Genomic DNA, 22,102 nt, shown 5'->3' with positions numbered 1-22,102 from the left:
TGGGTTGGAATGGACCTTAAAAACCATGTGGTTCCAACCCCCCTGCCGTGGGCAGGGACACCTTCCACTAGACCAGGTTGCTCAAAGACCCATAGAGCCTGGCAAGTAACTTGCTTCTTGCTGTAACATCTGAAAGCCAAAATCACATAGGAAAAAGCAGAGGTCTTTCCCAAAGACCCAGGAATCTGGGACATGAATAAGAAAGTACATTTAAACATGTACATAATAAGAAATCGCTACACTAGGTATCTATCTCAGCAGTCTGTAGCAAGTGCTTCACTTACAGGGAAAAACTCTAGCCAAAGAAAAAAGAATTCCTCCCATTTCTGTACTGAGAGCAGGGTTCTTGGGGGGTAGGGTGGGGGGGATTAGAGGCAGAAAAAGACAGCCGAGGAGGCTGAGCACATGTGCCCAGGCATACGGGTTGCTGCACAACCTCCTGCAAGAGTTTGTTTTCTGAATAGAATTGGGGCCTTTTTAATTGAGATCTTAAATACAGCCAAGGTGGAGAGCCTGATAGACTCTATTAGGTATGTTTGAAATTAGTAATATGCAATACAGGTTAAAAATAACATTGGTCACTGATATTCTTGTCTTTCAGTGCTAAAAACACAGACATTCAGTTATTGGCAAAGCATGAAAACAGTGCCAAATGGGATGTTTCCATTCTCCTCCCTCCCAAGTACTCTTTTTAGTTATAAACTCCTCTTGTCTGGTAGCTGAAGTGTGACACTGTTAGCCCTGTGCCACTCATTCATGTAGGGTGGTACCATGGCCTGCAACAGGCAGGGAGTTCTTCCATTTGTCCCTTCTACTTTCATCTGCACTTTGCAGGAGGACTCTCCCTCCAGTCACACTGTTTCAATGTCAGATACGCAGGCATGTAACTGCCTTGTCAGAAACAAACACCTTGAGTTTTAGGACATCTTCTAGGTGGTCTTGTCTTCTTTATTGCAATGATACAAAATTCATAAAATGGAATGAACATTTCATGTGTCTTTGTAGGAGTGTTTTGTAAATATGCACTTATTTTTAAAAAACACAGAAATACCTTCTCAAAGAAAAGAGGATTGAAGAAAATTAATCTATTTTTAGCATTTTGGATGAAGATTTAAATGTTTCAGTTATTTTGCTTTAAAAGTAAATGAATGTAAGACTGTAATTAGTCAATCAAAATTATGATCTTCTAACTAAATGCCTCTCAGCTTAGAGATATGGGTTAACTGAGTATAGTATCTTCTTGACTGATATTTCTCCAGTTCTAGAAACATAATTACTTGGGTATATATATATATATATATGTGAATTTTTATTGCTATTTTTTTATTCTTATCATGACTATTTGTGTTCACAAGCTTTCCTTCATAAAGGAAATGTTATTTTGGGTTTTTTAGTTCTGTGTAATGATTTATAAACATGTATTATTATTATGTGTATATACTGTATAATTTTCATGTATAGTGAGTTCTTGATTCATTGTGTGGGGGTAATGTTTACATAGGAGTCCAGTCAGTTTAAAGGAAGACAGCTGGTAGATATACCTATTTACAGTCCCTGAGACCAGATACAGAAATTATAAATAGTGATTGTTTAGGTTATTGAATCCAATGTCAGTGACAAGTAAAAAGGATATTGAAAGATTCTTTTGGTCAAAATTTGCACCCTTAGGTCTTGGTTCTCTCACTTATGCCACACAAATACATGCCTAGTGCCATTTGATATACTTTATGGTACACTATCAGGTAGAAGGCCAGGTTGGACGAAGCCTTGGGTGACATGGTTTAGTGTGAGGTGTCCCTGCCCATGGTAGGGGGGTTGGAACTAGATGATCTCAAGGCCCTTTCCAACCCTATTCTATGATTCTGTGAAGGCAAAAGAATCAAGTTAGAGTACACAAATCCATAGCATTGTACAGATTAACTTCACCTCAGAGGTCAAACTCCAGTCCAGTTAGCAAGCTATATGGTCCCACTAAGTAAGGAAAAAGTAGAGTGTAAAAATATTAGCACATTTGTTAGACACTGAATATGTAAAAAATTATTATGAATCAAAACTATGAGGTTAGGTGGCACACTCACCTTGCAAAAATACAAATTCAGGGACTTGATTAATTGTCCTAAACGTGCACACATAGTGCCATTCCTCTTCTCTGTGTTTTTTGGTGTGTTTGCTTGGATTTTGGTTGGGTTTTTTGGTTTTGGGTTTCTGTGTGTAGGTTTTGCGTGTTTTGTTTTCTTTTTTTTTTTGTTTGTTTGTTTTGAGTTTTTTGTTTGTTTGTTTTGTTTAGTCTGTTAAGAGAAGAGAAGGTCCAGGGAATGGATCCTTCTCACTTTGTTCTAAGATGACTGTAACTCATGGTCATTCTGAACCCTACATGGAAGCATGTAACAAATTGCTGCTTACATTTCTGAGGAGGCTCTAGATCTTACTGCTTCTTGTTCAGTTTTCAGGCAAAACTTCGATGCTTCATAGGAACAATTCACTATTTATTGTTGTAAATCCTGGAAGGGAAAATGTCCTCATTCCAGTAGCACAGAATTAACTTGACCTCTGCTATTAGAATACTTTTTTATACATGCAGCCACATCCCTCAGTACAAACATATACTAAGTATGCACAAAACAAGAGTTTCATGGTTTCAGCACTCATAGTGGATGTAGGATTAAGACAGTAGGCTAAACAAGCCTTCTCAGTTGTACAAAAGGCAAAATTGATTTGAACTAAATTTTCCATGCGATTTCTCTTTGTGCAGTTTAGAAAACTCCCTTGATGGAAGTAGTGTCAAGCTTGGTGCACTGCAGTTTTAATTTCAAAAAACCCTGGCAAGCTTTGACAGGAGAAAAAAATGGTCTAACAAAGACCCATTGAAAGGTTTCATTACATTTCCTATGCAGTGCACATAGGAATAAGCTGCTCACACTCCTTTTAACCTTGCTTGAATTTATACACTTCTAATCAGAAAGGCTACATGTTCATATAAAGAAAGATGGTCCATTAGTACGCAAGATCCTTCCAGTTAAGTCCACATTGAGTCTGAATTCATTCTGTCTGTATTAAATAAAGAAAAAATATCCAAACCTTTTGAATATAATTTATTGTGCTTACACAGAATATTTTTTCATACTTACTAAGCACTGCTTAGTGTCATAACAGTTGTTACCACATATTGATGTGATACATCTTGTCAAAGATCCACTTATGAACTCTATACTATGAGCTGAGATTATACATTTGAATAACTGAAAAAGAAGGTTTGATATGATGTAACACTTCAAATGAAAGGCTCAATATTATGCTTTGACATACGACATCGTAGCAGCTGCGACGAGAAGAAGCCGTTAAAATGGATCATGGAGCCATTAACACAAAGATTTTTTACATGATCTATCTTGATAGCTCAATATCTATACTGAAATAACACATTTTATCATGCTAGAGATCCATATGTTAACAGCTCAAGGACCTCTACTGTATTGCTCTAAATATGTAAAGAGGAGCTCATTGCACACATGCAAACTTGGCTTGCTTTGCCTTGTTGAGGAAGGAGGACAGAGACCTTGCACTCCTCCCTGCTGCTTTTCCTTCATCCTAAAAGCACGTACTCCTTCCTAAGGGAGGGTTCCAGGCAGAGCACTCCAAGAGTAATTCACTCTCCCAAGAAGAATTGTAATTAGAGCTCCCACAATAGTTAAGCAGCTGGTGTTCTCTGACTGCTGCTTCATCAACAGTTCATAATTGCTTCATTGTTCCCTTGTGCTCCCTTTCAGCTGATGGCTTCTTCCACCTGTTGTCTCTCATTTTACACTTTGAATGTGAGCTGTTTTGCACAAGTTATATTTATATGAGACATTCTGTGATAGCTCACAGGCAATCTCATAACACAAACTCCCTTTACAAATGATGATGAGGTTGGTAATAATAATAACAACACTGCAAGATGAAACTTGTTTAAATAGACTGTTTCATTTCAAGTAGCTTGCTATAAGAGGCAGCTGAGTTCACGTTGCAGCCCAAATGCAAACGCAAAGCTTGAAGGAAGTCTACTCTGCTCTTGGCTATGAATCTGGGAGACAATCAAGAAGTTGGAGGCTACGTTAAAATGTTGCCTGAAAGAGATTTAGAGTGGCAAAATATGAAACAGTCTCTGCTTGATTTCTTCTTTGCTCTGCAAACCAGGACTTTTTATATGCTTAGACAAATGTATCAAAGAAAACTGATTCCATCTTCCTTATATCTTCCCTTCTGGAATACAGAATCACACTCAATTTTGGTTAGTCCAAAGGGGGACAACATAAAAGATGGTTTTCAAAATTAAATGTGCAGATATTATGCCCATACATCCACATATGCTAGCTCTGTAACCAGCTGCTGTAAATAGCTGATCTCTAAGTGCCAGAACATGAACAACAATGGACATTTTTAAGATCAGCATAAATAATAAAAGTTTATCTATTTCTGTGACAATAAAGAAAGAATTGTTGCATTGACCATTATGAAGCAATGCCTTAAAACTTAACAAACTAGGAGCTTTTTGAAATGCTTTGTTTGTCTCTTTGTTCTGATGGTAGATGTTTGGTAAACGTAGTTTAATAGTTCTGGTACGGAATTCAGCAGAATGCTATGGAAAACATTTTTGCACATTGTCAAAGTTTGGTTTTGGGTTTTTTTTTGTTGTTGTTGTTTTTTGTTTGTTTTTTTTTTTTTAGTAGGATTTAATTTAATCTAATCCGTGGTAATTACTGCAGAGTCCTTCTCTAGAAAGTGATGCTTGAAAAATATTTTTTCTAATTAATATTTAAAATTAAAATGCCAACAAAGGAGAACTAAATCCCACCTATACAGCAAGACTAATGTCACAATTAAAACAAAATAAACAAAAGAAAAAAAAAGCAGAGCAATATTACCTACAAAAAAGCCTTTGCAATTTCCTCTTTGCCTAGAAATTACCATAGCATCATATTACCACAGAGACCTGACAGTTCTAAAGTAGGGAAGCATATTAGTAGCAGCTGCTACTAATGCTCAAAAACCATGTTAAAAATATCTGAAATACCCCACCAAAACCCCCAGATGCTTCTTTCATGGTCTGCAACAACCAAGAGGTACGTAAAATCAGACTAGCTGAGAGTTCAATACCTGATTGTTACATATCAATAATAACATAAATGAATCATGGAATCATGGAATCATAGAATAGTTAGGGTTGGAAAGGACACTGGAAGGCTGCTATGAGGTCTCCATGCAGCCTTCTCTTCTCCAGGCTGAACAGTCCCAACTTTCTCAGCCTACCTTCATAAGGGAGGTGCTCCAGTCCCCTGATCATCCTCGTGGCCCTCCTCTGCACTTGTTCCAGCAGTTCCATGTCCTTTTTATGTTGAGGACCCCAGAACTGCACACAATACTCCAAGTGAGGTCTCACGAGAGCAGAGTAGAGGGGCAGGATCACCTCCTTTGACCTGCTGGTCACGTTCCTTTTGATGCAGCCCAGGATATGGTTGGCTTTCTGGGCTGTGAGTGCACGCTGAAGCCAGCTCATGTTCATTTTCTCATCGACCAGCACCCCCAGGTCCTTCTGTGCAAGGCTGCTCTGAATCTCTTTGCCCAATTTGTAGCTGTGCCTGGGATTGCTCCGACCCAGGTGTAGGACCTTGCACTTGTCATGGTTGAACTTCATAAGGTTGGCATCAGCCCACCTGACAAGCATGTCGAGGTCCCTCTGGATGGCATCCCTTCCGTCCAGCATATCAACCAAACCACACAGCTTGGTGTCATCGGCAAACTTGCTGAGGGCGCACTCAATCCCACTGTCCATGTCACCAACAAAGATGTTGAACAAGACCGGTCCCAACACCGATCCCTGAGGGACACCACTCGCTACTGGTCTCCAGCCGGACACTGAGCCATTGACCACAACTCTTTGTGTGCGGCCATCTAGCCAGTTCTTTATCCACTGAGTGGTCCATTCATCAAATTGATGTCTGTCCAGTTTAGAGACAAGGATATCATGTGGGACAGTGTTGAATGCTTTGCACAAGTCCAGGTAGATGACATCAACTCTCTACCCCTGTCCATCAGTTCCATAGCCCCATCATAGAAGGCCACCAAACTGGTGAGGCAGGATTTCCCCTTAGTGAAGCCATGCTGGCTGTCACCAAGCACCTTGTTGTTTTTCATGTGCCTTAGCATGCCCTCCAGGAGAATATACTCCAAGATTTTGCCAGGCACAGAGGTGGGACTGACTGGTCTGTAATTCCCCAGGTCATCCATTTTCCCCTTCTTGAAAGTGGGGGTTATATTATCCATCTTCACCTGACTGCCACAGTTTTTCAAATGTGATGGACAAATCATAGAATCCCAGGTTGGAAGGGACCTCAAGGAAATTAACTTCACCTGTAAGAAATCAATTCCACCTTGAACATTTTGTTAGCTCGAAGGAAGCTGAATGGTGAAATAAACTGCTCAGAGGAGTTCTCAAGTGACATCATCAGATCCTAAAAAAACCAACATCGATTTATGAGCTCAGGATGGAACAGATGAGGTTCTTTAATGATGTAAACCTGATTTTGATTTAATGGCAAAACCATTCTGTTTGAGTTATTTTCATAATATACTTTGAAAATGTCAGTCACTGTAATCACCCAATTTGAGAGGAAATGTTTCAAGGTTTTCTGTTGGACTTAACCTTCTCTACCCAGAGAATAAGCCTGACAGTGCCTAAAAGATTTGCTTATAATTCTGAAACCTCTGCTCTAGAAAAGGCAAAATGGAGTTTTGAAGTTATTTCTACACCTTCTATTCTCACAAGTGCAGTGCTGGCTGCTTTGTAGAGAGCATTCTTCTCACTACATTTTCACACCAAATACTCTAAAGGTTTTTTTTCATTTCATGAGAAGGGAAAACAAATGGTGAAGCATGGCAAATTCTTGTTTTGACAGCCAGTCCTATTTAACAGCCTATTGAGCCCATTTGCTGCTCACCTCCAGTGCTGTCCATAGAGGAATCTGAGAATTAACATGGTGTTTTTCTCCAGGTAAAGCTCTTAATTATCTTTTCTAAGCTCTGCTATGTTTTCCCACCTGTGGGGAAAAAACCTTACTGAAATTGATGCTGCTTTGGCCTGATGTTAATAAATTCTTTGTAGCTTTACTTCTGTTTAACTTGCAGGAGTCAATATAACACCATGTGTTAAAAGATCATGTTGATGCTTCCAAAATCTGGGGTGGGCACGTCGTTATTTAAGTCACACTTAGTTTGATCATTTTAACTGCAGGAGCTGTCTGTCAAAGGGTAGATTTCAGGCGCATCCCACTGCTACCTTATTGTGTTTGAACTTTATGAGGCTGTATTGAGCCTGGTTGAAATGGAGTTAATTTCCACCATAGCAGCTCTCACAGAATCACAGAATCCCAAGGGTTGGAAGGGACCTAAAAAGATCATCTAGTCCAACCCCCCTGCAAGAGCAGGGTAACCTACAGTACATCACACAGGAACTTGTCCAGGCGGGCCTTGAATATCTCCAGTGTAGGAGACTCCACAACCCCCCTGGGCAACCTGTTCCAGTGCTCTGTCACTCTTACAGTAAAGAAGTTCTTCCTGATGTTAACGTGGAACTTCCTATGTTCCAGTTTACACCCATTGCCCCTTGTCCTATCACTGGATATCACTGAAAAAAGCCTAGCTCCATCATCCTGACACCTACCCTTTACATATTTGTAAACATTGATGAGGTCACCCCTCAGTCTCCTCTTTTGCAAGCTAAAGAGACCCAGCTCCCTCAGCCTCTCCTCATAGTACTCTGCTTTCTATCAGTAGCAAAAAAGGTGTTAATAACATACCAGTGCTTTGACTACTCCTCAGAAGCGCTCACACAGCATCAGGGCTATAACTCCAATGTTCCTCCGTCTCATCAACCAGTCTGGGGACGGGCAAGATCTTGGGAGGGGACAGAGCTGGCACAGCTGACCCAAACTGACCAAAACGATATTCCATAACATATAACATCTCCTCAGCAATAAAAGCCAATTGAAAGTAGCAAGAAAGGGGGGCATTTGTTATTTACTACATTTGTCTTCCAAAGCAACCATTGTGCATACTGAAGCCCAGCTTCCTAGAAAGTGGCTGAATGTCACCAGCTGATGGAAAGTAGAGTATAAAATATTTTGTTTTCCTTTGCTTCTGTATGTGATCTTTGCTTTTGCTTTATTAAATTGACTTTATCTTGACCGTAGAGATTTTTCCATCTTATGGTCTCCCCCCTTGTCCAGCTGAGGATAAGAGTGGTAGAGTGACTTGGTGGGCAGCTGATGTCCAGCTGAGGTCAAACCACTACAGAGAACTTTTACTAATGACAGTTTTATTGATGACTAAACAGCAGAATTTTAAACTCAGGCAATATGTAAATTATATGATACTAAGGTGCTGAATTCTTATTTTTGTAAAAACAGTAATAAGCAGTAATACTATCTCAGCAAAAGAAATCAGACTGATTTCACTATGCCTATATAGGTGCACCTAGGAATGTCTCTGAATACCATATATACATACTAGAAGAGTCCCAATTTCTGAGTCAAACCCCAGGCACACAGCAGCCCTCTCTTGTGCTTTCATTTCCATGAGCACAAAAGCAAGCAGGTCTAGATAGGGGCCAGAGTGTTTTCCAGCTGTGTCCTCAGGGAGCAGGGATATTAAAATGGGTTACTTAAGACATAGTACGAGAGTATACCTGATCGTTTGCAAATCATCCTTGTTAGTTTCCTCCCTTTAGGCTCATGTCAAAGCCAAATTTGGCTGAAAGGGACTGTCCTCCTAAGCAGAGGAGATGTAAATTAGTTTATGTAATTTGGCCTTGGTGCACAGCTACACGTCTTTTCCTTAACAGCACAGACATAGCTGAAGAGATTTGATGGTAGCACCTAAATTTTTTTATTTCTTCTGTAATTTTCTGACAAATTTTCACTACAGTTACATTTTTCTGTGTTTTTTGTGTTATTTTTGCCACATTCTGTTTGTTTTTCAGCAAGAGAAAATAGTATCACACAAACATTTCTCCTTATCTGCTCAAATCTAAGTGCACATGAGCATTCACATAGAGTACTGCATCTGGCCCTGCAGTCCTCAATACAGGAAAGACATTGACCTGTTGCAGTGGGTCCAGAGGAGGGCCACAGAAATGACCAGAGGGATGGAACACCCGGACAGAGGGATGGAACACACCGGTTTGGATTGTTCAGCCTGGAGAAAAGAAGGCTTTGGGGAGACCTTATTGTGGCCTTTAGTTCTTAAAAGGTGCCTATGAGAAAGATGGGGAGAGCCAGGCCTGTTGTGATAGGATCAGGGTTGATGGCAATTGGACTGCTTCAGTTAATTCCTTCCTTCTTAATGTTGTCTGGTAGGCACTGACCATAATGAGCCAAGAAACCTGGAAGAAATAAAAAGATCAAAATGTTTAGACCTTTTTTTTTTTTTAATTTAAAAGAGTCACATCCAACTTGAAAGAGTTTGCAGTTCTTGGAATTATTTAGTGCTTATTGGTTCATTTGGACCCATGAATGCTCAGGTCTGATGAAGATTTAACTGTGGAATTGTAAAACCAAGAACTAAAGAACACATTATTTGTGGGCAGTTCTGAATAGCAGGGTGTCATTTTTCAGAAGTTATAACCAAGACTTCTACTTTTTCCTTCTATATCTCTTTCCTCAGCCTGGTAAATTGAAAATAACTTTTTATTCTGCAAACTAACACTAACGCAGGCAGAAAATGGTGCATATTTGCCTTTTAATGGGATAAGGAGATATTTTGGCCACTAACACAGAGAACCTCTAGGGAAAATCACGCATCCTGAATTAAGGTAGATTACTTAGGAGCTGGAGTTGGGAGCTGCCATCTGCAGACTGGATCTGACTTAAGATGTGAACTGCTGTTTGGATTTACCTGTTAGTCTGCAGAGATTGTCAGGGAGCCTAGGCTGATAAGATCCACTACCTCTTTAAGTTTCTGAAGTTCATTTGAGGAAGTGTGGGCTCATGGGTCCATCCTGGAACACAATACTGGAGCACACACTGACTGTGAAGCACAGAACATGGGTTTTCCTTCCTCAAACACAGAAGGCTTTAAAGTCAAGCCTAAGTAAAGGACCCTGAGTGTTGGGCAGGTGGCAGGGCTGCCCCCTGTTATTGCAAAGGGAACAGAAGGAAGACAGAGGCAAATGGATCTACATTCCACCCTAGGACTGCTGAAAAAAGGGAAGGCACTTTTGATTAGAGCTATGTAAAGATGTTAAAGAGTTCTTGACTAGAACGGGGTGAACTATTCCAGGCAAATAATTTATTTGATGAGTTAAGTCCCATTTAATAATCAATAATGCTACATATGGAACTTGGTTGGTATTTGTGTTGCTTGACTACACAAACATATCTCATCATACAGACTTGACAAATAGCCCTGCTTTAAGTGTGCTTGTAACTCATCATTATTTGCTTTCGTGGTGTGCGTTTTGAGCATCAAATTTTCATGGTATTGTTTTTACTTTTTTATGAGGTGCCAAAAACTTTTTTTCAGGAGGTGAAAGAGAATTGCTGATAGTCTGGTGAACACTTCTGATAAAGCCCTCATGTGAGCACTCTCAGAGGAGAACTTCATCTGGCTTTCACTTTCTTTCAGCTTCTCAGTAAAACAAAACATTACTTATGTTTCCTCACAAGAAGCACGGTGAAAAAACTGTGAATACTATTAGAGAATATTTGCAGGTTTAATCTGTTTTCCCCGCTTTTGTTTAGATTGTCTTCATGCTATTTTGCGGTGTTTTCATTCTGATACTTTCTTGTCTGATTGGAGTATTTCCTCCTAACACAGCTTTCCTCTTCATATACTGTGACTGATACTAAAATACTGCGCTTAGATATTCTGTGGTTCTATGCAAACCACTTTCCTTTGTCTTGAAATAAAAATGTTAGATTTGCAAGAGCAGCTACCTCCTGTCCTCCCAGGTTCATCTAAGTACAGTAATTCTATACAAAAAAATTTCTACTTGGTTTTACACCTGTTTTTATATATAAAGATAGAAGAATCATTGCTTTACTTAGTAGCAGTTTCATTCTGAGCTTTCAATCTTTTATTGTCCTAATTAATAGCCTTGAAATAGGCTCCACTGTGACACAACATGCAGTCAGCATGCAGATTATACATTTTTATATCCAAAGCACGAACCCTCTATTTTCTTTTTAAGAGCTCTGTTATTCGAGCCAAGGTGAATCACCAGCTTTTATCTGCGTCTCTTGACTCCTGCTTAAGAGGATTAGTGGCACTGGTTAGCTTTGTGAGGACAGCTAAGAGTAGCCAGATCAATTGCAACTCATAGTCAGAAATCAATGAAATGTGTCTCAGTAAATCTGACTGATCCATGGGGCACTATCGAGTGCAATATCCTGGCCTTACTCTGTTACAAGATTAGACCCAGAAACAATCATAAGTGAGATTCCCTCTGCTCTTTTAAAACACTCTACACTCCTGTTGCCATTCTGTGGTGAAGAAACTTCAGATGGATGCAGCAAAACCAATGCCACCATGCAAATAAATGAAGCTTCAACCTTTGCATCCTCTGCTGAGGGAGGAAGACAAAGATCATTTTAGCCTTGTCTGCAAAGAGGTGGAGTAAGGTCTGCACATTTAGGAGTGGTGTCAGCCTAGCTAGAAGCAGAAAAGCATATGCAAGATAGAGGGACAAACTGCAATCAGTGAAACTTTCACTAAATTTTTATTTCAATTTACTGCCATTTGGGATCTTGTCATAACATTGCTGAGGGTCTCTAATAACCAGAGGCCCTGAATACCCTTCAGAAAGGCAAGTGGAGAAACAAAATTACTCTTATGAGTTCAATTTGCTGTGTAATTTTTTATGGTGAGGCTGTGCATGGTTGAGCACTTCCTTCAGCCGGAGGGGTGCAGAGCAAAGCCCAGGCCTGCTGTACAGTGCAGGCTAACCTGTTCCAAAAGGACAGTGCCATCAGTGAAAACCACATACCCTATGAATTCCGATTTTGTACACTGCAAAGGCACAAACAGCTGCTTTACTCTGGCTGTGTAATAGTGCAGCAGCTGCAGCAATGCAGCCCAAGTGAGTGGCTCGTCAGCCCACCAGCTCATGCATAAAGTGTGGTTAGCAAAAGTGAGGAAAACCCAGGAAGAAGATGAAAAGGGATGTAAAATGGTGTGGGATATCACCTTGCTGATAGCTCTGGGCTGTGCTAGTGTCAAATGTTAAGAAGGTTTTGTGAGGGGGTAGCTCAAAAGTCTCAAACCTTTATGCTCCTTTAACAAGAAAAGCTACTTCTGCAAGATACTCACACCTCTCCGAAGGGAAAATTGTGCGTTTATTTCTGGAGGATTGAGCATCCACAAACACCACTGTAGTCAGCAACAGCAGACTCTGTTATACACTTTAATGTTATATATTGTTCTGTTTAGTAACTTAATATATATACACAGGACTACGTATTCACAAGATATCTGTGTTCATAAATAAGAGTAAAGAACATTTGCTAAAGCTCCCTTCCCCCAATATTGCCAGCACTGCTTAACAAACATATTAGTCTAATGAATGTAAATTACTGCTGGAATGGCATATTCTTTACTTTAAAAAAAATGTTGAAATATTTTGTTGTCTGATATACAGAGATCCATAAAACCAGCCATTAGCTTTGGAATGAGAGTACAATGTGGAGTTTATTAAATGAAGGAATACAACAACATTACTTTTATGTACTGTGTATTGATTTCCATGGTTAAGGATTAGCACACACATTGTAATAAGAAGCTCTCAATATGGAATCAGAGACTGCCAGCATGGGTGCAATAAACTTTTCAGAATGGTTCATAAGATTATACTAATTAGGGATAATCCGATTTGAACAATTTTTATCTTCTCTAAAAGTAATATGATGTCACTCTATGGGAAGAGTCACTACCCAGGCTCCAGGGATATACTAAAAAAACCACACACGTTATCTGTAATATTGAAAATTATGGTTGATCCATGAGACATTCTTAGATCTACCCTTCTCCTCTCAAAAGATCCACCATATAGACTGTTAAGCCCCCATAATTATCTCCCCTACTTGTGACAAGCATGGGCTAATCAGTCTCTGAGGGAGTTTTCCTGCAGATCGTTGAGAAGCGTGTGTATGCTTCACATTGCTTATCAAGCTATTTTGTACGCAGTATCACATAAGAGCTGACGAAAGTTCATTATCCTCATCTGGACTAGAATAACTCCAAATTAAGGAAAATGAGATCAGCTTTTTTTCCCGTTTTTCTTTTTCTTTTTATTTCTTTTTTCTTATTTTTTTTATAGAGAAACAAAAAATATATCTAGCTTGCATTGCAACAAAGAAGATCTCAGCTAAGAAAAAAGCAAGCTAAGTTCTAGCTGACTTTAATCCCATATTAAAAGATTAGAAAAAACATCTGAAGAAATCAGAGATAGTCTAATTGAGGTTCTCGCCTTTAATCCTGTGAGTAGACTCCCCCTTGGATACCAAGATCTGTCAGTGCATAGTCTTGGGAATTCTCTAAGGAAAAATAAATCATGAGAAATGGACATACAACATGTTCTCTCACATTTAAAAAGAGAGAGAAAGAAAGAAAAGAAATCTCATAGATGGCAATATCAAAACCTATTCTTTCTTAAGAAAGAGAAAAAATAAAAGTGGTAGGATATAAAATGAAAACAAAGAAGCAGATTAGAAGAGCCACAGTTATTTCAGAAGTTCTTTGATAACACCTGCAAATGTAACCCGAAAGCAAATCAACTGGGTTGGTTCTGCTTTCCTCCTTCAGATCAAAATGCTATTTGTATGAGTATCATTGTTTTTTTGCTAGTAATTGCATTTCCATCCAGCTACTTGCAATGTAAGAGTATTAAAAAGAATCTTGCAGTTAGTCTTTTAGAATTATATTTAAAGTAAACTGTAGAATAACTATTATAGAAGAAAACCAGACAGTGGTTATATAGTTTTTATTTATATTTTTATGACAAAAAAAAAAAAAAGGCAAAATAATGTATAAAAAGAATGATTCATGCAAATTCACTGTAACTGCAAGCCCAATTTTGTCATATTAAAAAGTACTAAAGGAAGAGACACTCTGTAACAGTGAAAAACAAACCCAGTAACATTACACTGGTAATCAGTCAGTAAAGAAACACCATTTTGAAATCAAGTGACTAATATGACAATCTATCCATTTGATTGTAAAGATGCTACTTACAGGCTATAATTCAAATTTAAACACTTGCACACCATGTTACTGTTTAAGTCACCATTGTTTAAAAACCTATACTTTCTTGAAAGCTTTTTTTTTTCATATTTGATGATATCTCTTTGTAGTGGGGTTAAACACATTTTTCTAGTGGCTACTACACAGTGGACATATTGAGATGCACTCAGTTGATGAATAGTTATTCAATATTTTAGTAAAGAGAAAATTAAGAATTTCTTTATAACTTTACAAATTCAATAGCACTGTGTAAACCTGACCAAAGATGGAAGAGTGAGATTTTAGAGTTGTGCTTTCAGGATGTATGTTTATGTAAAAACAAAGAGAAGAGGAGTAAAACATGAGAAAAAAAAAAACAACGCAAAACAAAACAAAAAAGCCCTACAAAACCTAATAAAAATGCATTGCAGTATGAAAAATCAAGGTAACATAGCAAGCAGATACAATAAACATAAAAGAGGTTCAGAACTACTATTTTTATTGCCTGGAAAATTACTGTGATTCATTTTTCTAAATTATGTAACGATATATGGATAATGGAAACATGAACTGTATAAACATAAATGTGTTTGTCTTCCATTCAACATGTTCTATATTAGTATATAGCAGGGTTAAAGCACTGCATGTTCAGAAAGTTTTCTTTTATTTCCCCTATAAATAAATTCAAGACAAGAGGATGTCATTCTGAAAATTTTAATACACAATTTAATATTTTATTAACAATGTTTAAGAAAAAGATTCATATGTTTCAGTAATCTTGTTATAAGGCACTACAAAACGTGGTAGGAATCACTGTAAGTCAGCAAGTTGCTACTGGTTGGCATAGATCGTGAACAAATTAAAACAGTCTAATCCTCTTATTATTTCAAAACTCATGACAACAGTGGGAGGAAAAATACCCTCTAAAAGTGCCTGATCCAATATGGCTGGCATTGGCAGAGTTTGCTTTTTAAAAGGAGAGCTTTGTCTGTGTAAGATGTATAAGAAGTGACATTGCAGAGTAGAAGAACAATAGAACCCAAACCCAGGTCTCCAAGAACCTTGTGGATAGGATGAGTACCCTAAATTGACATTGACTTAAACGAGAACAGAAGGTAATAAACATGCATTGAATTCAACAGTAGTTGAGTTTCTCAGCACTTTGACAGATCAAGACCCCGAGTTTTATTTTGTCTTTCATAACAAACAATGCCCTAAGGCAAGTACGTAGAGTAGGTGTTTTGCATAAAGTTAATTGTTCACTATACATAAAGATGACTCCTGAATTTTAATGAGACTCAGTCATACACTGACCTAGTCACATTATTTTGTGGAGTGGACTTCTTGGTAGTTGTCAACAGTACATGTGATTGAGTGTATGATTTTTTTCTCATCTAAGGGTAGTGCTAAGTTTGATGAGAACTAAGCCCATGTGGGGCTGCATTAATTCTGCAAGGGGAGTGGGAAGGAATGTTGTGCTTTGATGACTGAAGCACATAATATATATTTTACTGTAATATCTGCTTGCAAGTTGTCTGAAAGCCAAGCCATCCCCATTCTCTTGCACAAATCAAGTAAAGAATAAGCACAGTAAACATTTTATATGAAGCAGTGAGGGATTTCATTTGCTAGTGTTTGATTGAAGATTTGTGTAGCAGTTTTGCATGATATAGTCATATTTAATTTTATTACAGCATGCATATTCAGGAATATTCTTCCATCAGCGTTAGTAAATTTTTGGAGAAGTTTCTTACAGGTATCTCTACAGAAAGCTAACACATTCATAATGAACCCATATTTCCTTTAGCAGAGTTGATAGCCTATTAGAACTGCTTGCTTCAATATGGTCTATTATCTGAAATCCTCCCTGCAATGATACTTAAGACCAGTGACTTCAAATTAATATAAGGTAGCTGGGATGAAAACCCTCATGCACAGTATAATTCTAGTAAATGACAAAATAATTAAATAACACATGCAACAGACTCCAAAGGCAGATATTTACGGTAATGTAACACACAATAATATTATGTGAAGAGAAGAAAAAAGCAGCCTCTGCTCTAAGATGCCTGCATTTATTGCTTCTATTGAAATGTCATTTATCAAGGCACATAATTTAATCTATATGTGGTAGAAGCATGACTCCTAGGAAAGTGGCTAGCACTGTGACCATTCATTGCTGATGTGAGAGAAAAAAGGTCTTCCATTCTGTTAAAATGAATACTCCAGTTTTCCTTTTGCTTTGGCACTGATCCATTGATTAGGAGGCATTATACCTTTTTTACTAAAGAACCATTACTGTGGAATTGCCTTGGGCTTTTCAGATGATGAGGATGTTTGTTTAATTGAAGCACTTCTGGTAGTGGGGCATGCTAAATTGAAGTACCATATCAGTGATGTATCAAGTAAAGAGATTTAAAAATCTTACTTGTTTCTATAGTATGTGAAATTTTTCTTGGCAACCTTTAAGGCTAATGCAGGTAAAAAGTAGAGACACGGTGACTTGAATGCACTTCTGAGGTACTGATGGAAGCTTATGGTGTGAAAAAAAAAATATAAAGAAAACCTCGACAAATACCTTTGTTAAATATTTTATAAAGATGTCAGTTACGCATCTGCCTGTTTTCTTTCTCTCCAAATTAATAAAATTAAGTGTAGATCTCTTAAAGAGATGCTGTCAGATAAATAAAAATCTTTATGTAAATTATTTTCACATATATAAAAGATTTTTAGTGATGAAATTTCTGAATCACTCAACATTCAGGACAAAGTTAATTTGTTTTGAGCAATTTATTCTTGCTTTGCTGGTCATCAAGTGAACCCTTGATTTTAAATTTGAGCTATCAAAGCATTCCTATAATGATCAATTTGTTGAACAAATGACCATTATGACTCACTGTTTAGTTGGGTTTAACTGACAGGGTAATATTTATAAACACTAAAATATTTCAATTTCTTCTCCAGAAGGAGGTCCTTCCTTCAGGCTGACCTTCTGCTGAAGCCTTGTGTGTGATCTGGCTCTTCTCACTGTAACTACCTCTAGATCATAAGGGGAACCTGAATAATTAGCTTGTGCTCCTAAGTGTAGTTTTCAGCCATGTCTCCAAAGCTCTAGCTAATTCTTAATCGGCTGGTACATTTAAAGCAAAGCACCAGTTTGATGGCCTAAATTGAGCCACAAAAGCAGGGCACTCATTAGTGCAACCCCATGGCCAAACCTCTCTCATCAAGGTAGCAGTGCACTAACACAGCTTTCCTGGGCTTAGCTCTGGGGTCCAACCGTTTGCAACTGAGTAGGGATCTTTTTATTGCAGTTTATAGGAACAGCTGAACAAAAACTAATGTGCATGGACAGAGGTCCAGTAAGAACATCTTCACTGTGGTGTTTTTGCAAGGCTAGGTCCTGAGATTAGCAGCAAGGAAATATTTCTACAAGAGAATGGACTGCCAGCAAGGATGCACAAAATAGTACCCTGAACATTGTGTGGACTAACTTCTAATAGCTTGACCTGATGTAGCTTATAGTCTAGATTTTGAAGGCACAGGTGTAGCCCCAGAAAGGGAAAGCTCAGCAGATAAAGATCATTAGAAACACAACTACTCTTTTTTCTCTGAAGAAAAATCAATACTATGTTTTTTGGATTTCTTTCTTTTTTTTTCCTTCTTTGGCTTTAGTATCTAGGTTCAGAGTTAGGAGCACTAATTCACACACTTCAAAATGTTCTGAAGTTTTATTCACATACTTTCCCAAAGATGAACTTTTACCCAGTGCTGTGTGAAATCATTCCTTATTCCACTGAAATGTGAAAGTGCACCCAGAGAAGGTTTAGAGAAAACGTAAGCAAAAAGTTAAGACTTATTTAAAGAGGAGGCTGTTGAATTTTGCAACACCTGACTTGACTTTTTTACTAGTGTGACCTTTTTATATTTGCATGGCATTGAAACATCTAAACCATAATACATGTATGTGCATTGTCCAAGATACGTTTTTCCTGCAGCTTGCAATGTTGGTGTTGTGTTTATAGAACACAAAAATAGAAAAAAAAGAAAAAATTGTCATTTTCATGTTAGTTGTGTTGCTGAAATTGCCTTCTGACCTTAAAAGACAGCTTCTAGATCTTTTTCTTTTTTTTTGCTTTTGACTTCCATGAATGATTGTAGCTTACATACCTAGACTAAACTTTCTTTGACATCCTGACCAGAATACTGACTTTGCATTTCATTTAATTGTGAGCACTAATATCTATTCCATATTGCCATTTTGTCCATTAGATATTTACTGAAGGTCTTTATGCCTTTGCTATCCCAATTTTTAATAATTTAAATTTTATTGTTTTCATTTTAGTAGAATTTTGTTCTGTCAGAATGAGATAAATGTGCATTTTCACAAGTTTATCAATTTGATTGTTTAGATGATAGGTGTTCTTCTTAGGAAATTATAAATATTAATAACATTTTATGAAATAAACTACACCATGAAACTAACAGCTTGGGTTTTTTTTGCCTACTTTACATGGACATTATTTAGCATCCTGTGAATATTCCTTTTCCTTTTATGTTTGTAAAATATCTTTCACAAAAGTAAATGACTTGATAACTGTAGCCATACAGCTTGCAAAGTATTCCATCACCTAAATACTGATGCAATTAGAATAAAAGTGATATTCCTGAGAAAATTACGCACCTAACGATTTCTGGTGTTACTTGCTATATGCAGATGTCCTCAAACATCAAACAGATGTAACAAAAATGGTGAATTTAAAATGGTTTTCTTTGCAGTTTTGAAAGAGTATTATGGTTTTAGGAAGCCATACCAACATCAGAACTGTGTAAAGCTGAAGTTTACGCTCATTATTCATGCACACTAGACAGCATGGGGAAAAGTAAATGCATGAGCAAAAGACCCACAGAAATATTGTGGTAGCCTGTGCAATTGTTGGCACTCATAGGGCTTTTTGCAGGAGTGTAGGGATTGATGTGCTAAGTACTGTAGAAATTATGCATCCATTTTCCGAAATTTTTGAAAACAGGAAGAGTGATAACAAGCTGCTTCTTCTAAAGTATCTTTCACTTTTCTCTGTCCTCTTTACATACAAGTAATTTCTCTTTCTGTGTCAGACAAGGGTTGCCCTTTCCTTCATCATTCTAAATTTCTTTTCATTAGTCCTTTCCCCATTTTTACATCCTGAAAGGACAAGTTGCTCTCACAAAGCCTGGTGTATTTATTCAGAATCCCCTACTGTGCTTGCTTAGACAAGAATATTTCAGTGTTCAGTGGTTCGGTTAAGCTGTTCAATTACTCTACAAGTAGGAGACTACCATGCATGCCAAATGTCCTGAAAATTTTTAAAGTGAAATTGAACAGTAAGTTCAAAAGAGAAAGGCTGCAAAAAATATTTGAACAGCTTTTTCTCATGCTTCTAGTGAATATTTCACCCATTCATCTCTTAAAACTGATAGTAGTTAAGGGAAGATTTGACTATCAAGCCACAATACCTTCTGAAGGGATGCACAAATAGACACCCTGATTTGCATTGTTTCCTCCTATGCTTGTAAGTTCCTGCTCCATGGAGTTTCTACATTTGTGACACTCAAATGCAGCAATCTACAATCCTTGTTTTCTTGTGCTCTGGTGAGATTTTGCTTTTCTAGTTTTTTTGTAGATCATCTTTAGCTTTCCCACCAAATTGAAGCTTTTTGGTTACACCTCGATGTTTCTGACAGCCTTAGATTCACTAGCCTATCTCATGTCACTTCTTTCTAATATGGTTTCTACTCCTCACTTTGGTGTTACTTTCCACCTTCTGTCCAGCTCATGTGTTTGGAATCACCCTTGGGTTTCTTTTTCTTTTTCTTTTAGTATGTGCTTTCTTTCATACTGACTCCTTTTACTTACAACCCTTTCTGTCTTTCTTTTGTACCCTTCCTTCTTTTAGAGCTGTTCTCAAAACATTTTTCGTCTCAGTATGACAGCAGAAAACTTGTGTACAATATCACAGATTTTGAACAGTACAGATGTATCTATCTGAACTAAAGCATTACCTTCCTAAATCTGTGACTTGGTATTGGAACATCTTACCCGAAGGAGACATCTGAAATTATTCTGGTGAATCGCACACTAGTAGTGCCTGTTTCTTTGCAATGGTGGAAAAGGGAGCAGAGGGTCACAAGCTTACTATAGCTATCTATACTGTAGACACCTAATTCACAGAAGAATCTCATCATACATACTAACATTTTAAATAAGTAACTTTCTGCTTGTTTAAATAACTGTGAATATGTGCATAATGATACCTGTTAAGTTTTAGTTCTTAGGTATAAGGGAATATAACTTTTTTTGTTAAATACTCAAACGTAAAATGATAAAAATTGAAATACAAAAGGGAGAAAGTTTATTTTTAGCTTTTCTTTCTCATCTGTCATGCTACATTAGAGGGACCTGATACATCTTTTACTCTATCAGTTGAAAACTGGAGGTGAAAAAAGCTAGATCTGGGGAAACCTGATGTAAATAAGAGGTGGATTATGCCCACATCCTTAATTTGATCCTGAAACTAATTTCCTGAGTAGCATAATCTGACAGATAATTGAGTATTTTCAATATTGTTTATTGTCTTCTGCATTATTCTTATTACTATTTCTACTGGTTTAATGCCTTGGAAGGTATAGTAGACTGGCATTCTTTTGCATATTCTGCATCTTACTGAAGAACCAGGGAGAAAAAGTTGGACTCTGTAGAAAAATCTTGCAGTTTTATGTAAGACAAAATGCAGTTAGAAAGGACATACAGCTAGTTACAAAGGACAATGAAAAATACAGCATTTATTAAGAAAGGCCTAATTTTATAAATCAGTAAAGCCATTTTTTTTCAGTCAAAATTCTCTTTTGTACAAACCTCTAAAATTCTTGAGTAATGAAGTAATTATATTGTTCAGAAATCAGTATAATTGTGAAGCTATGTTAAATCTTTTCTTAGGGGTATTATTAAATTAATTGATAAAGCTGTATCTAATTCAGTTCTTTAAACTTCAGGGTTAGCATTTTGTGCCACTAAGTTACAGACTCAACACAAAGTAAAATTATAGACTAAAATTCATTACTAGTCTATGGCCTAGAGACAACAGAAATCTAAATTGAAAATATTCTTAAAATGAATCATAGAATAGTTAGGGTTGGAAAGGGCCTCAAGATCATCTAGTTCCAACCTCCCTGCCATGGGCAGGGACACCTCACACTAAACCATCCCACCCAAGGCTTCATCCAACCTGGCCTTGAATGTTTAGCTAACTGGATAAACTGAAATTAACTGTGCACTAAATTAAAAAAGAAAAAATCACCTTAGAAGCAGTTTTTACAATAAAATTCTCAACTAATGTGTTATAATTTATGTTAGAATATAGGTTTCAGTGCTAACATTTGATCAATTTTAATGCTTTTAAATCCAAACTCTGTCTTAGTCCCTAGCTACTGCTTGGTTGTCAGATTTGCAGTGTTCAGCAGAGATAAAAACCTTTCTTAAAACTATACCTAAAAAAGTGGTATGACACTTCAGAGCAGGGTGCTGTATTACCTAATCTTCAGTTGTCTGGCTCTTAAATACAATTCAAATACCTAAACTGGGTACAGTTTCTCTAAATAACGTGTAAGAACAATAAGTACCTCACAATGGGCTTTAAAACCATTAGCAGACTGTGAGAACTTGTCTTCAATTTAACTCTGTGTAATAGAAGAGCTAAGTTTGAACATGGAGGTGACTTCTATATAGCAATGTTGGGACTGGAAAACTGATCTAATTATAGATCTCTCCTAGGTACCTCTTAATACAAAGGGGGTTGAAGGCATATTTTTCCAT

The sequence above is a fragment of the Lathamus discolor genome, chromosome 4, assembly GCF_037157495.1.
Source record: "Lathamus discolor isolate bLatDis1 chromosome 4, bLatDis1.hap1, whole genome shotgun sequence".
NCBI lineage: Eukaryota > Metazoa > Chordata > Aves > Psittaciformes > Psittacidae > Lathamus > Lathamus discolor.
This window is presented reverse-complemented; position numbering follows the sequence as displayed.